Genomic DNA, 17,055 nt, shown 5'->3' on the forward strand with positions numbered 1-17,055 from the left:
ACGGCCAGGGAAGTCCCACCTTAGAATGCATATTTTCACAATATTCTTTTTACCCATGAGCACGGGGTATCTTTCCATTTATTTTTGTCTGTTCAGTTTCCTTTATCAGTGTCTTCCAGTTTTCAGTGTGCAGGTCCTTCACGTCCTTGGTTAAATTTACTCCTAGTTTTCTTTTTGGATGCAATTGTGAGATTTTTTTTTTTTTTAATTCTTTTTCTGATGGTTCATTATCAGTGTATAGAATCACAGATGATTTTTGTGCATTGATTTTTCTTTTTTTGTGTGTCCTGCAGCTTTACTGAATTCATTTTTTAGTTTTAACAGTTTTTTGGTGGTTGAATGTGGAAAACTAGAATTCAGAAATCCCACTGTTTCAGCTACATCCACGTCATCCACAGCACCCAAGACATAGTGGCTCCCAATATAATCTTCCCACGGTTCCTGTTGTAGTATGTGGACTCCTACAAGGGTGATTAGCATCCCCACTGCGGGTGAACTGTATCTGGGTAGGGCTTGGCCTCTATAACAGAGTTTGATGTCTGTATTTCTGGCGTGGTATGACATGGTTGTTTTGATGAGTACTTTATTTTCTAGTAAATTTCAACTGTATAAAAAACTTTAAATAGCAGTATCAAGTTTTCCACATTCACAAAATACTCCAGTTTGTTTTTACCCTGTGAGCGTGGGAGGGCCACTCTCCCAGGGAACCAGCACATAACCCCAAAATGAGGAATAATTATGGTTTCCACGTTATAATTCTATCCCCAGACCTGCTTCAACTTTCACCAGCTGCCCCAGCTTTGTGGAAATGTATTTTCCATTCGAATACAGTTTTCTTTTCCTGGAACCATCACTGGGGCTTTTCCTCACTTTAAAAACCTTGTTGGATTTAAAGTGTACAAGATGAGCATGATCTGGGTGGTTTTTCTGTACGGCTTCTTTCACTTAGGATGTTTTCAGTGTTTATCCACATTGTAACATTGATCATTATTTCATTCATTTTTTCCATTGTGATTAAAAACACATAACATTTACCATTTAAACCATTTTTTTAAAGCTTTTTTTTAATAAAATTTATTTTATTTTTAGTTTTTTGGCTGTGTTGGGTCTTCATTGCTGTGCACGGGCTTTCTCTACTTGCGGCGAGCAGGGGCTACTACTCTTCATTGTGGTGTGCAAGCTTCTCATTGCGGTGGCTTCTCTTGTTGCAGAGCAAGGGCTCTAGGCACGCTGGCTTCAGTACTTGTGGCGCACGGGCTTAGCTGCTCCACGGCATGTGGGATCTTCCAGGACCAGTGCTTGAACCCGTGTCCCCTGCATTGGCAGGCGGATTCTTAACCACTGCACCACCAGGGAAGCCCCATTTTTTTTTTTTAATTAATTTATTTATTTATGGCTGTGTTGGGTCTTCGTTTCTGTGCGAGGGCTTTCTCTAGTTGTGGCAAGCGGGGGCCACTCTTCATCGCGGTGCGCGGGCCTCTCACTATCGCAGCCTCTCTTGTTGCAGAGCACAGGCTCCAGACGCGCAGGCTCAGTAGTTGTGGCTCACGGGCCCAGTTGCTCCGCGGCATGTGGGATCTTCCCAGACCAGGGCTCGAACCCGTGTCCCCTGCATTGGCAGGCAGATTCTCAACCACTGTGCCACCAGGGAAGCCCAGGGAAGCCCCATTTGCAACAATTCACATTGTTGCAAAAATATCCTCACCATCCATCTCCAGAGCTTTTTTATTTTCCCCATGTGAAACCGTAGCCATTAAACACTAACTCACCTCAACCCCTGGCAACCTTATTCTACTTTGTCTTTGAATTTGACTTATCTGGATACCTCATACTAGTGGAATCATAGAACGTTTGTCCTTTTGTGTCTGGCTTGTTTCACTTAGCATAATGACTTCAAGGTTCATCCACATTGTAGCGTGTGTGAGAATTACCTTAGTTTTAAAGGTTGAATCATATTTCATTGCGTATATACTACACTGTCCTTATCCATTCATCTGTTGAAGGATGTGTTGTGTTACTTCCACCTTTTGGCTATTGTGAATAATATTGCTATGAATATGGGATACAAATGTCTGTTCCAGTCCTTGCTTTCTAATATTTTGGGTGTACACCCTGGAGTGGGATCAAGGGATCATACGTTAATTCCATGTTTACGTTTTTGGGGAGCTACCATACTGTTTTCCACAGCAGCTGTATAATTTTATTTTATTCCTTTATATGACAGAATAATGCAACTTATTGATATGTTCCTTATTTTGCTTATCCATTTACCTGCTGATGGACATTTAATCTTTTCTACCTTGGGCTATTGTGAATAGTGCTGCTATGAATAGTTGGTGTACAAGTTTTTGTTTGAACACCTGTTTTCCATTGTTTGGGTATATATGTAGGAGTAGAGTTGTTGAACCACATGGTAATTATATTTTATATTTTTGAATAAATGCTAAAGTTTTGTACACATAGACTGCACCATTGTACATCTCCACAAGTGACTTTTAAGGGTTCCATTTTCTCTACATTGTTGCCAACATTTGTTACTTTTATTTATTTTTAAACTTATTTTTAAAATTATTTTTATTGTTATTTTTATTTATTCTAGTGTGTGTGAAGGGGCATCACATTGTGGCTTTTGTTTGTATTTTCATCATGACTACTGATGTTTGACATCTTTTCATGTCCTTGTTGACCATTTGTATGTCTTGCCTGGAGAACAGTCCATGCAAGTCATTTGTCCATTTCAAAAATTGTATTGTTTGTCTTTTTGTTGATGAGTTGTAAAAGTCCTGGGTATATTCTAGATAAAGAGTCTTATGAGATATATAATGTGCCAATATTTTTTTCCATTCTGTGGGCTGTCTTTTTACTTTCTGGATAGCCTCTTTTGATGCACAAAGGTTTGTAATTTTGAGGAAATCCAATTTATCTATTTTTTTCTTTCATTTCTTATGCTTTACTGTCAAATCTAAGAAACCATTGCTAAATTCGTGGTCAGGAAGATTTAATTCCTTGGTTTATTTGAGAGTTCATAGAGTCCTTTCTCAGTACCCACTAGGCCAGGCTTCAGGCCTGGGGTTGAGTCAGTGTGAGGGTTCAGGGGTCACGGTTTAGGGTTATGGGTCATTGTTGGAGAGTCATGGTAGAGGGTTGTGGTTAAAGGTCATGGTCAAGGATTAGAGTTTGGGGGTCAGGGACGAGGGTCTAGGGGTCTGGGGTTAGGGTTGTTAGGGGGTTACAGTTAGAGGTTAGGGTTCTTAGGGTTAAGGTTAGAGTTAGGTTTAAGCACAATTGGCCCTCACTGCCCTCCCCTATTCTTCTCTCTTAAGCCTCCAGAATGGATAGGATTTGCCCAGGGTCAAACAGGAGTCAGGGAGCTGAGGTCAATAACTGTTTTTCTGGCCTCCCTTCCCCCAGTCCTGGGCTCTGAGAGAAGAATGAAATGTCTGTTCTTGTCTCGGACTGTTTCTTATCCACCTTAACCTCTGTCAAGGATTAGGGAGGGTGTCAGAAATCATGCATGGTTTCCTTCTGCCCTCCCACCTGGGAAGGGTGGTGCTGGCCCTAGTCTGCCTGGGCAGCCCCAGGTTCCAGCACAGCCCAGACAGGAGGGCACTCAGTGGACATGTGTGGATTTATACAGGACTGGGTGCAGTGACCTGCCAGCTCCCAGATGCTGCCTTCTTAAGGGCTGGTGGGGCCTTCCTGGAACTGGAGGCATCCTTTGTGCAATCTGAGTGGACGTGAATAGACGATCAAGTCTCAGGCAGGACAGCCCTTGACTTCTGACTAGCCAGGCAGGCATCTGTGGTCCTCTAGTTCAGTCCAGCCTGGGCATGAGGGCAGTCAGGCCCTCATGTATAGTTACTGAGCTGACCATGCTTCCGGGCAATTGAACAGCTACCTGGGCAGTGTAGACATTCCTTTGAGAAGTTTCAACTACCAACATCCATGTGGTTGAGAAAAAGGCCTCCTTCCCCCTCACAGCCTTGTAGCTTGCCAAGAGAGGTAATAATCCTCTAAACATTGGAGTGTGTCCCTGACACAACAACCACACAGGAGACCATGGCCCTGCAATCCTTTGTCCTTTCAGTCTTTAGAAGCTTTTGACATTCATATTCATTAAGAATCAAAGATATGGGGGCAACTGGACCTCCCAATGGGAGGTTCACACTGACACTGCATTGTCTTGGAGAGCCATATGCATCTATGTGGCCTCTGGAAAGCCTGCCAATTATGGGTTCCATGGCATGGAATAATTCTTGAGCCTCCCATTACTTCATTGCACCAGAGTTTCCTTACCACCCTAGCATTTGGTTTCTTCCCTTAGTAAAGGAGACAGAAGAAACTGGAAAAGGAGCAGTATTGTTTTTCAGGGATGGGTAATTAATATGGCTAGGGAGATGGCATAACTCAAGGGCTCCCACCTCTCAGGGGCAGGAATGAGGTCTGTGTGTCTTCTGAGGACACATGGGCTGTTCTGGGCCAGCCTCTGAGATGTGAGGACCTGATGCCAAAGGCAGGAGACTTGAGTTTACCATCAAGAATAATCCTACCTTTTCAGCAAGTGAAAGAACTTCTTGCAGTCTTGGGAGGACAGTAAAAGCACTGGATGAGTAGCTGCAGCCCCTGACCCTAAGTGAACCCCTTTCTTCCTTTTGTGTCAGATTCTATGCTGTACAGTGAGCTGTCATTGACATAGAATCTGTTGCTTTCTCCCAGCCAGCATCTGTTCTCAGGCCCAAGTGCCTCAGTTTTCCTTTGGGAATTACATCTCACCTGCTTCCAGTCCAAACAGTTCCAGAAGGATGAGCCCATGTTCCACCCAGCTCGAAGATGGGTTTACAACCCACATCTAGCCAGTTCCATTTTCCATCTTCTGGTGATGGGTGAAGTATGAGACTGTAACCCAAGCCAGACCAAAGGCATTTAAAACCATGACTTTCTTGGAATCCAGGAAAAGGAGAAACTCTTTCTCGGAAAATGGATGGTGAGTGGTTGTCAGCCTAGAATAGCTGTTGGCCCAAGGGCAGTGAGAGAGCCTGTGCCTGTGAATGGGGTCCCCCAAAGGCACTGAGCAGGACAAAGGTTTGGAGAGAAGCAAGGTCACACTGAGATAGTGTGAGCCACTGGACCTGCCAGGTCCAAACCCATTCTTCAACTTGCCACTTGCAAGTATTAATGTATTTCTACCCTTACAATAAATACTAATTTATTTTACTTCAGTAAGTGTGTCCAGTTGCTGGGAATTAAAAAAAGTCCTAGTTGACACATCGGAATCAATACTCCCTGATCCATCCTCAGGTGTCCTCACTGGGTACGCGTGGCTGGGGGAGATGAAGACACTGGGTGGGGTCAGATACTAGGGGAGCTGCCAAACAGCTCTGTCCCTGTTACTTCCCTGTCCTGGGAGAGGGAAACCCTGGAACAGTGATAGGATAACCAGTAGGGGAAGAGGTTCCTCAGTGATTAATTGGTCTTTTTGTGTTTTCCTTAATTTAGGGTTCATTTTTGTAATGTGTTTTTACAAAGAAATCACCCGTTTCCTCTAGATTTCCAGTTACAGTAGTTTTCTCTTATTTGACTTTTAATTTTTCCTGTCGAATTTTCTACAGAATCATCACAAATAATGAAGAAATATTGATACTTTATTATTAACTGAAGCCCCTATTCACGTTCCCTTTGTTATACCTTTCCTTGTTCCAGGATCTCAAAGGGCATGGGGTCATCATGTCTGTTTAGTCTCTTCTGGGCTTTGACAGTTGCTCAGACTCTCCTTGTTTCCATGACCTTGACAGTGTGGAGGAGGACTGGTCAGGTATTTTGTAGACTGCCGGGCACTGGGATTTGCTTGGTGGTTTTGTCGTGGTTAGACTTAGCTTTGAAAAAGCAGACCACAGAGGTGAAGTGCTTCCTCTTCACTATATATCAAGAGGACAGGCTCTTAAGGGAACTTCTCACTTATATTCTTAATTTTGGTCACCCAGCTGAGGTAATGTTTGTCAAGTTTTCCCACAGTGAGGTTAATTTTTTCCCATGTCCATCCTGTGTGTCTTATGTAGGAGGAAGTCATAATGCAGAACCCACACTTGAGGAGAGAGGGGTTAGCTTCACATCCTTGATGGACAGCTGAGTGTCTATATGAATTGTTCAGAAACTTTCTGCATAGGAGATTTCTATTTAACACCATTCATCAAAAACTATGTAATTTATTTTTACCAGTTTGGACACATGAAACTTTAACTTTTAACTTTTGGTTATAATCCAGCATTACATTATTAGACTGCTTAGTTCATTCTTGCTTTGGCGGTTGAGAGCTTTTTCCATTTGCTCCTGTTTTTATTTTACATAATTTTTCTTTTGTGGGTTTTTAAAATGTTTGGTACTTCTTTACGTTCTGATACTTTAAGATTATCCTGCTTCATATATTTACTGTCTCAGACCTAGCATCAGCCCTTTCTTCAAAGAGCCCTTGTTCCTTTTATTAGAGAATGGTATTAAAAACTTACATGTGGGAGCTAAATATGCTCAGCTGACAGTGCATGGAAATATATGCATATATCCCAGCCTATGCATATACACATAATTATAAAGATTTCCATGTGGAACTATGTGTATCTCTATTAGGCTAAAGATAGTTTATACTGATATCTCCAACCTGATCTGTTATGACATGGATATTGTAACCTTCTCTCTTTGTTTGTCTGTGACTTCCCACTCCAGTGGTCAGAAACCTGGCTTCCACCATTTGTCATTTATTAAATTCAGTGCTGGGTCCATTCGATTACTGATATAGTAGTTTCAGTACTGTTAAGCTACTACCCCTCATGGAAAGAACAGAGAGTCCACTGTGTATGTATGGCATATTTTGCCTTTGGCCTACAGAGTCTGCTCATTTCCAAAGTTAACTTAGGTCAGCCCATTTTGTCCAACCCCAACAGTGAGTTTTTTCATACATTTGTAAATCAGTTAGATTCTTTGTTACATTCTGTATGCCAGTCTTTGACAGTCCCATATCCTAAGTAGCTAAATTTGAATAGATTGTAATTTACTTGTTGGGTTGTAAAAATCTGTGGGTATAGACTAATACATAGTGACAGCTATTCACCACTAAAGTATTATATGGACTGTTTCAACCACATATTCCATAAACTGTTTACCATGTCAGTTTTGCCTTTTCTAGAATGTCATATAAATGAGGTCATACAGTGTGTAGCACTTCAGACTGGATTCTTTCACTTAGCAATGTAAGTGTTAGATGCATCTTTTTTTTTTTTTTTTTTTTTTGCCCGGGTTGATGGTCCATTCCTTTCTATCGCTGAATACTATTGCATTGCATGTATATGAGAGAAAAAATAATTTTCCCTCTACTCTTCTGTGTTCTTCATTGAGATCTCCCTTGTAATGAAAAGAAGATGAACTGGAGAAAACAATCAGAAGTTTAATATATACCATGCATACCTCCTGTATAGTTGAAAGATGCCCAGGAAAACTGAGTCACTCCCTGAAATGGCCCAAGCCATTACCTTAAATGCTATCTTCTGAGAACAAAAAAGGATGTTAGGGAATGGAGGAAGCCATTTAAGGGAGGTTATTAGGCAAAGCACAGTAAACAAGGGTATGGTTGTTACACAGATTTATATCCAGGCCTGTTTCATTGACAAGCTTTTTTTTTTTTTTTTTTAAACATTTATTTATTTAGCTGCGCTGGGTCTTAGTTGAGGCCTGTGGAATCTTTAGTTGCGGCATGCGGGCTCTTAGTTGCAGCATGCGGGATCTAGTTCCCTGACCGGAGATTGAACCCTGGTCCCCTGCATTGGGAGCATGGAGTCTTAACCACTGGACCAGCAGGGAAGTCCCAACAAGCTTTTCTTGATATTTAGTCATCATTCAATTCCTGGTCCAGAGAGGGACATACCCTTACAAATGGAGATACCCTTAATAATTGTAAATTTACCTCATAAAAGGGCATTTTCTACTTGGTTTTGAAAGATTCTCCTGGGTCTGCTGTTTCTTAAATTAATCAGTGCAAAATAATCCTTTTGTCAAATGGGCATATTTTGGGGTGGTGTATTCTGCTCCCCTTGACATGTATGTGCCCTAATTTGCTTATGAATTCATCTACAGAAGGACATCCTGATATCTTTAAGTTTTTAGCCATTATGAATAGAGCTGCTGTGCATTACTTGATGCTAGTTTTGGTTTGAACACAGTTTTTCAAAGCAGTTGTCTAAATACAGGAGGTACATTTCTTGGATCCTAAGGTGAGACTGTTTAGATTTGGAAAAAACTGCCAAACTGTCTTCCAAAGTTGGTTGTACATGCATTCCACCAGCATCTTGAGTATATTCTTGTATGCTTATTTACTGCCTGTTTATCTTCTTGGGCCAGGTGTGTGTTTCAATCTTTACCAAATTTTAATGGTGTTGTTGGCATAATTTGAGTACAGATCTTTTATTAGATACGTGTTTTGGAAATAGTTTCTTGCAGTTTGTGGTTTGTCTTTCGGTTTTCTGAATAAGGTCACCAGACACAAGGTCATGTAGATTTTCTTTTTTTTTTCTAGGATTTTTATAGTTTGGTAATTTAAATTTGTCTATGGGCAATTTTGAGTGAATTTTGGTTTAAGTTGTAAAGTTTGTGTCTACATTCATTTCATTACATATGGTTTCTGATTAATTGTTCCTTAACCATGTTTTGAGAAGATACAGTGAGATACTTGGCTCCATTTCAGTTTGGATTTCCAAACTTAGTATATACAGCAGAACTGCCTTCCGGATGAGGCCTCTGGGTTTGTGAGTGCGGCACTCCTGGCACTTCTCTGACGTCCCACAGGGGGCGCCAAACCCACCTGTCTGACCCTGGGGGCACAGGTGCACCCTGCCCACAGACTTTGCTCTGTGACAAGCAGACAGGAGCTTTGTCTCCTGTCAGGGCTTAGGCTTCTGGACCATGAGGCATTGTCCACACTGACAGGAGCTGGGTTTTCTCAGGAACCACTGGTGAGGAGACTCCACAAGAGGAAAAAACGAGCAAGTGTGGAGAATCTTCTTGTGCAGCTGACTGCTGGGTGGGTGGGGTGCATCTTCAGGGGACTCAGGAGAGAAAGGGTTTAATGTGGAATATTGTGCACTTTAGTTAGTTTATGTGCAGTTTAGATGGTGACCAGTGTCGTTCTTCGGAGTCTGGTGTCTAGTTTTCCTGGCACTGTTTGCTGATGGCTTTGGGTAGAATAAACATTTTAATAATAGTAATTTTTCTGATGCATGAGCATGGAATATTGTTTTCTATTGTGTCTTCAATTTCTTTATCAATGCTTTACAGTTTTCTGAGTATAGGTCTTTCATGTCTTTGGTTAAATTTATTCCTAAATAGTTTGTTCTTTTTGATGGAATTGTAAATGGGATTGTTTTCTTGATTTTTCTTGCTGGTGGTTCATTATTAGTGTGCAGAAATAAAACTGATTTGTGTATATTGATTCCATATTTTGCAACTTTACTGAATTTATTTTTTAACATATTTTTTGAAGTAATGTGAAAAATTGTAATACTAAAATCTCACAGTTTCTACTGCACCCCAGGTAATCCACAGGACCCACGACATGGTAGCTACTAATATACTCTTCCCACGGTGCCTCTTAATACCGTGTGGACTCCTACAAGGGAAATAAGTATCACAACTTTGGTTGAATTTGGTCTGGGTAAGTCTTGGCCTCTATAACTAAGTTTGATGGCTGTCTTATCTGATTTTCTGGCATGGTACTGACATGCTTGTTTAGAAAAGTAATTTACTTTCCAGTAACTTAAAATGTACAGAAAAGTTTCAATAATGGCCAAAAGTAGTCACATTTGCCACTTCACACAAAATGCTCAGTGTGTTTTACCCAAGGAACCAGCACATAATCCCTAAATGACGAAATCATGATGTCCACATTATAATTTAATACACAGGCCCACTTCAACTTTCATCTGCTCTCCCAACTGTATGAAAATGTCTTTTTCCATCCTTATCCAGTTTTCTTTTTCTGGAACCATTACTGAGTTTTCCCCTCATTTGGACAACCTTGATGGATTTAAAGTAGACAAGATGAGTATGGGATCTGGGTGGCCTTTTCTGTATGGCTTTTTTCACTAAGGATGTTTTTAATGTTCGTTTTTGTAACAAATATCAGCACTACACTTTTTTTTCCTTTGTCATTAAAAATACAAAACATGACTTTAGCATTTAATTCACTTTACATATACAGTTTTGTGGTATTAACTACCTTCATATAGTTGCACAAACAAGTTAACTAACACGTGTACATCCTGTGTGCATGGGAGATACCCAGGAAATTGAGTAACACCTTGGAATGGCCCAAGACATCACCTTAAATACCGTCTTCATCTAAAATGAAAAAAAAGGAAGGGTATAGTTGTTTCTGTCTACATTCATTTGATTGCATATGGTTTCCAATTGATTGTTGTATAACTAGTTGTGGAGAAGTCATGGGATAGGTGGCTTCATTTCAGTTTGAATTTCCAAATTTAGTGGATTCTGCAGGCTTGATACAAGGTTTACAAACTTCATATTGGATCAGGACATCCCATGGTGTAACTGGTATTCATGGTTTGTTCAACAATTAAGGTTCTGTGTGATATGAGTTCAGCCTGGAGTAATCCAGGTTAGTTTCTATCTGTTATACATTTGTCCCAGGATGAAAGGACAAGAGAGATAAGGCCTACTTTATAAAAGTACCTTTAAGTTAATTGATGGTATAATCTCAACCTTATTTTTAAAAAATTTATTTTATTGAAGTATAGTTGACCTACAAAGTTGTGTTAATTTCTGCTATACAACAAAGTGATTCAGATATATATACACACACACACACACACATACACACATACATATATACATACTGTTTTTCATATTCTTTTCCATTATGGTTTATTACAGGGTATTGAATATAGTTCGCTGTGCTGTACAGTAAGACCTTGTTGTTTATCCACCCTATATATAATAGTTTGCATCTACTAATCCCAAACTCCCAATCCATCCCTCCCCGCTGTCTTCCCCTTGGCAATCACAAGTCTGTTTTCTATATCTGTGAGTCTGTTTTTGTTTTGTATATAGGTTCATTTGGGTCTCATTTTAGATTCCACATATAAGTGATATCATATGGTATTTGTCGTTCTCTCTATGACTTACTTCACTTAGTGTGATAATCTCTAGGTCCATCCATGTAGCTGCAAATGGCATTATTTCATTCTGTTTTATGGCCGAGTAATATTCCATTGTATATATGTACCACATCTTCTATAGCCATTCATCTTTTGAGGGACATTCAGCTTGCTTCCATGTCTTGGCTATTGTGAATAGTGCTGCTGTGAACGCTAGGGTGCACATATCTTTTTGAATTATAGTTTTGTCTGGATATATGCCCAGGAGTGGGATTGCTGGTTCATATGGCAATTCTATTTTTAGTTTTTTGAGGAACCTCCATGCTGTTTTCCATAGTGGCTGCATCAATTTACATCCCCACCAACAGTGTAGGAGGGTTTCCTCTTCTCCACACCCCCTCCAGCATTTATTTATAGACATTTTAATGATCCATTCTGACCACTATGAGGTGATAACTCACTGTAGTTTTGATTTGCATTCTCTAATAATTAGTGATGTGGAGCATCTTTTCATGTGCCTATTGGCCATCTGTATGTCTTCTTTGGAGAAATGTCTATTTAGACCTTCTGCTTATTTTTTGATTTTTTTTCTTTTTTGAGTTGTATGAGCTGTTTGTATACTTTAGAAATTAGGCCCTTCTTGGTCACATCATTTGCAGGTATTTTCTCCCAAACAGTTAGCACAGGTGCTGGAACAACTGGATACCCACATGCAGAAGAATAAACTTGGACCCTTACCTCCCCTCACCCCGTATACAAAATCAACACAAAATGGACCAAAGGCCTAGATGTAAGAACCAAAATTATAAAACTCACAGAAGAAAACATGAGAGTAAATCTTCATGAGCTTCGATTTGGTCATGATTTCTTAGATTTGCTACCAAAAGCACAAGCAACAAAAGACAAAATAGATGAATTGGACTTCCTCAAAATGAAAAACAGTTGTGTATAAAAGGAGCAAGGAATAAGATAATCCACCATCTAAAATGGCACAAGATGTTTGCAAACCATGTATCTGATAAAGGACTGTAGCCCACCAGCCAAGCCCCCGGTGGTCCAGTGGGGTGTCTGTGCGGCCCCTCCCGTCCTAGGTGATAAGGGGATTTCAGGCCCCACAGCATCCAAGGGGTGGACACTGGTCATCGTCCGCACCCTCAAGGAGTGAGTGCTGGATAGTTTTGAGCCCACATTCCCTCCCATTAGTGCCCTCAAAGGCTGAAGGCTTCAGCATGCCTCCAGAAGCACACAGAGTATTTGCAAGTCTTTGAGAACCAAGAGAAGAGTCTTCACTTTTCTGAAAAGGGCATCTTATTATTTCACAGCATGACCATTTTCAATCTGGCTCCCAGGGGTGCCCTCCCACCTTCTTTATTTCTCTGAGAGTGGCCATGGTGGTTTGGCTGTCCCCAATCCCCACACCAGGTGACAAGGCCAGTGGGGCCAGCTCCTGGTGGTCCTTAGGTTCGTTGGAGATTAACCCAGACTCTCAGCCTGAGATTGAACGTGGATGCCCCTGCTTCTCCCCATCACCAGTTCTCATCTCCTCCTCTATCTCTTTTCCTTTTGCTTTTCAGTCTCAGATTTACCTGATGGTCACCACTCACAGTTACCGCAGAGCCCAGAGATTTCTCCTTGAAGGAAATGTTCTGGAAAATCAGAGGGATAAATAAAGAATGCAGCTGATTCCCGCCTTGTGCTGACGCCCAAGAGGATGAGGAGAGTGAGTGTTTTCTCATTAGAATGTTAAATCCTCCAAGTAATAGATCATGGTGGGGGGGGGGCGTCCGGTGTCTTCCTGCTCATTCTAACAATGTCATTCCTGAATTTTAATGTGGTAAATAATTTAAATCATAAATATGCTGAGGGGGAGATCCATTTAAAAAATGTTAGAGGTAACTGCAAGGGATTTACAACAAACAAGGACACAGAACCCTGTGTCCAGACACTGGCTGAGAGATTCCTACCCTGAGCTGCAGTCTCCTGCAGGGCGGAGTGGCCATGACTCTCCTCCCGCAGGTGAGCCTACACAGGCACATCCCACGTGGGACCACTGCATCGCAGGATCTTAGAGTGGCCAATGGCAGGCAGCCGGCTAGAGATGCGGACAAGAGAAGACTGCCCAGCAGCCTGGGACAACCCCGGGGTGAGGCCTTAGGAAGGGCCAGTGGTCAGAGCCTCAGAGATAAGTTGAAGAGACAGTTCAGGCTGTTAGGGACATCATCAGAGATGTACTTAGGGACATATTCAGGGCTTTAGTTGTGGATAGGATCAGGGCATTATTTAGTGACAGCTTAGACTATAAGGGACAGCGTCAGGGCCTAAGTTAGAGATAACGTGAGAGCCTTAGTTAGACAAAATTCAGGCTGTTACTTAGGGATATATTCAGGGCCTTAGAGCCAGCATCATGGTCATAATTAAAATCAGTGTCAGGGCGTTAGTTAGGGCCAAAACTAGGGTGTTAGTTAGGGAAGGAGTCAGGTCATTAGTTACAGATAGTGTCAGGGTTTTAGGTAGGGACAGCAGCAAGTCCTTAGTTAAGAAGAGTGTCAGGGCCTCACTTAGGGGCAGCATCAGGATGTTAGTTAGGGAGAGTCAGGACATTAGAATGTCAGATTCTGAGGTAGAGGCAGCATCAGGGCCTTAATTAGGGATAGCGTCAGAGACTTACCTAGGGACCTATTCAGGGCCTTAATTATGGACAGAATCAGGGTGATACTGAGGAACACCTAAGGGTATTAGGGACATCTTCAGGGCCTCAATTAGGGATAGCATCAGGGTGTTAGTTAGGGAAGGAGTCAGGCCATTATTATAGATAGTGTCAGTGCCTTAGGTAGAGAGAGCATCAGGGACTTAGTTAAGGACAGCGTCAGAGACTTAAGGACATATTCATGGCCTTAGTTATGGACAGGATTAGGGCATTATTGAGAGATACATGAGGCTATTAGGGACAGCATCGGGGTGTTGGGGAAAGAGTCGGCCATTATTATAGACAGTGTCAATGCCTCAGGTAGAGACATCATCACAGCCTTAGTTAGGAAGAGGGTCAGGGCCTTGGTTAGGGACAGGGTCAGGCCAACAGTGAGGGACATGTAAGGCTATTAGGGACATTGTCAAGACCTTAGATTGGGCCAGCATCGGGGCTGTAGTGTTGACCAGTGTCAGGGCATTAATGAGGGACAAAATTAGGGTGTTAGTTAGGGAAAGAGTCAGGTCATTAGTTACAGACAGTTTTAGGGCCTCAGGTAGAATCGGCATCAAGGCCTTAGTTAGGAAGAGCATCAGGGCCTCCTTAGGTTCAGCATCAGGACGTTAGTTAGGGCCAGCAACAGGGCCTTAGTTAGGGACAGTGTTGTCAGGACCTCAGAGATAACTTAGGGGCCTTAGTAAGAGACATTTCAGGCCGTTAGTTAGGAACACTTCAGAGACTTTCTTAGGGATATATTCAGGGCCTTAGTAATAGAATCAGGGTGTTATTTTGTGACCGCTTAGGTACTAAGGGACAGCATCAAAGTCTAAGTTAGGGAGGGTGTCAGGGTCTTGGGGATAGTGTTAGGGACTTTGTAAGTTATAGCTTAGGCCGTTAGCTAGGGACAGTGTCGTGGGCTTATTAAGGGCAGTGTCAGAGACTTAATGAGGGACATCTTCAGGGCCTTACAGGATCAGGTCCATACTTGGGACCAGTGTCAGGCCGTTATTTAGGGGCAGTGTCAGGGTCTTCTGTAGAGACAGCATCAAGGCCCTTAGTTAGGAAGAGCGTCAGGGCCTTAGGACAGGGTCAGAGACTTACTTAGGCACATATTCAGGGCCTTAGTATTGGACAGGATCAGGACCACAGTGAGGGACATCCAAGTCTATTAGGGACATTGTCAGAGCCTTAGATAGGGTCAGCATCAGGGCCGTAGTTAGGACCAGTGTCAAGGTGTTATTTAGGGACAAAATTAGGATGTTAGTTAAGGAAAGAGTCAGGAAGTTAGTTACAGACAGTGTCAGCTTCTCAGGTACAGACTTCAAGGCCTTAGTTAGTGAGAGCATCAGCATCTCAGGTAGGAACTGCATTAGGCCATTACTTAAAGACAGTGTCAAGGCCTTAATTAGGGAGAGTGTCAGGGCCTCAGAGAAAACTTGAGGACCTTAGTAAGAGACACTTCAGGCTGTTCGTTAGGGACATAATCAGGGCATTAGTTATGGACAGGGTCAGGGTATTAGTGAAAGACAGCTCAGGCAATTAGGCACACCATCAGGGCCTTGGTTAGGGGCAGCGTCAGGGCGTAGTTAGGGAAAGAGTGAGGCCATTAGGTAAAGACAGACTCAGGGCCTTAGAGACAGCATCAAGTCCTTTGTTAGGGACATTGTCATGGCTTCAGTTAAAGATAACTTGAGGGTCTTAGTTAGAGATAGTGTCAGGGACTTAGTTATGGACATCTTTAGGGCCTCAGTTAGAGGTCACTTGAGGGCCTTAGTAAGAGACATTTTGGGTCATTAGTGACATGGTCAGGACCTTAGTGCCATCTTCAGTACATCAGTTATGGGCCGCATCAGGGCATTAATGAGGGACAGCTCATGTTATTAGGGGCCTTAGTTAGGGACTGTGTCAGGGCCTTAGTTAGGGAAAGAGTGAGGCCATTAGTTAAAGACAGACTCAGGGCCTTAGTTAGAGACAGCCTCAGTCTTTAGTTAGGGAGAGCGTCAGGGCCTCAGTTAAAGATAAGTTGAGGGCCTTTGTTAAGGACAGCCTCAGGGCCTTAAAGGGATGTACGTAAGAGTATCTTTGGGTTCTTTACCAAACCAAAACCCCCACAAAATAGAAGATTTTAGCATTCTTCATTCCAGAGAAGCTCATCAAGAGACCATCTGAGGCCAGATTAAAGAGAGTTAAGGCCCTGTACACACACTAATCCTTAGGAGCAACTGTGTCCTTAAACCATTGCCGTAAAACTCCTCACCAGATCCTCCTGCATTGGGACACACAGTTTTTGAGGGCACAAGTTTTCTGTGTCCCCCTTTGGCTGTCAAAGCAGTAAAGCTATTCTTTTCTACTTCTTCCAAACCTCTGTCTCTGAGATTCGATTCGGCACTGGTGCACAGAGGTCGAGTTTTTGGCATCAAATTTAGTACCCAATATGGGGCTGACTTGGGGATGGCCCCTGTGGGTCCCCTGACTTGATTGGACACTCTATGATTTTCTCCATGCCAGCCTGTTTTGAGAGAGTGTAGGGTTGGAGAATTCCTTTAGAGGCCAGACTGCCTGGGACCCTTGCCTGGAAAGGCCAAGCCTCAGTCATACCCCATCTGCCATCCCAGCAGTTGGAACTCTGGGGCAGGAGTAGATGGCGGAAGAGGGACCACCCTAGCAACTGCCAAGGCCATCTTTGCCTTGAGGATGTTCCTCTCTTCCTCCTGTCTGGACTGCCCCAAATGTCCTACTCCAAGGGATTATTTTGGGGAAGCAGAAAAGTAGCATTTGGGGTGTTGCGATACCTCAGCCAGCATGTGGTAACTCCCCTGGCATGCACTGTGAGGTCCTTTTAGCCCTGTACATTTGGGGGAACCTTGGTTCCCATTTGGGTGACTTTTCATTCCAGGAAATCTCATTTGGAAGGTGCACCACTTGGACAGAGGTCACAGGCTAAGTTGAGACTTGGAAGCTGATTTGAGTCTTGTGCTGTTTGGTTTTTGGTTTCTGTTTGATTTTTGGTTCCTTTGGTTTGAGGCTTCCATTAGTGGTGAGGATTTTGTTTTGTTCTTAGTCCGTGTATGAGTGTTCTATGGTTCAAACATAGGAAGTGCTTCTTCTTCAGTTCCATCTGATAGCCAATGGGCAAAATCCTGGCAGACTGGTCAACCTGTAGTTGTAAACCTAAGACTAAGAAAAGAATGAAATTCTATTGTAATTTTGTCT

The 17,055-nt window shown here is 42.4% G+C and overlaps 2 long non-coding RNA genes across 2 annotated transcripts in view; one reads left to right on the top strand and one right to left on the bottom strand.

Moving 5' to 3' along the window:
• The window catches only part of LOC133079525 (uncharacterized), a 31,550-nt gene that overhangs the window by 12,346 nt on the left and 2,149 nt on the right, over positions 1–17,055 (top strand). The window contains exon 3 of the long non-coding RNA XR_009698225.1: positions 12,731–12,876. This is a non-coding gene — a long non-coding RNA (uncharacterized LOC133079525). The remainder of the gene's footprint in view (positions 1–12,730; positions 12,877–17,055) is intronic.
• Positions 12,095–17,055, bottom strand: part of LOC133079526 (uncharacterized) — a 28,193-nt gene continuing 23,232 nt past the window's right edge. The window contains exon 3 of the long non-coding RNA XR_009698226.1: positions 12,095–17,019. This is a non-coding gene — a long non-coding RNA (uncharacterized LOC133079526). The remainder of the gene's footprint in view (positions 17,020–17,055) is intronic.

This window comes from Eubalaena glacialis, chromosome 19 (genome assembly GCF_028564815.1).
Source record: "Eubalaena glacialis isolate mEubGla1 chromosome 19, mEubGla1.1.hap2.+ XY, whole genome shotgun sequence".
In the NCBI taxonomy this organism is placed as follows: Eukaryota; Metazoa; Chordata; class Mammalia; order Artiodactyla; family Balaenidae; genus Eubalaena; species Eubalaena glacialis.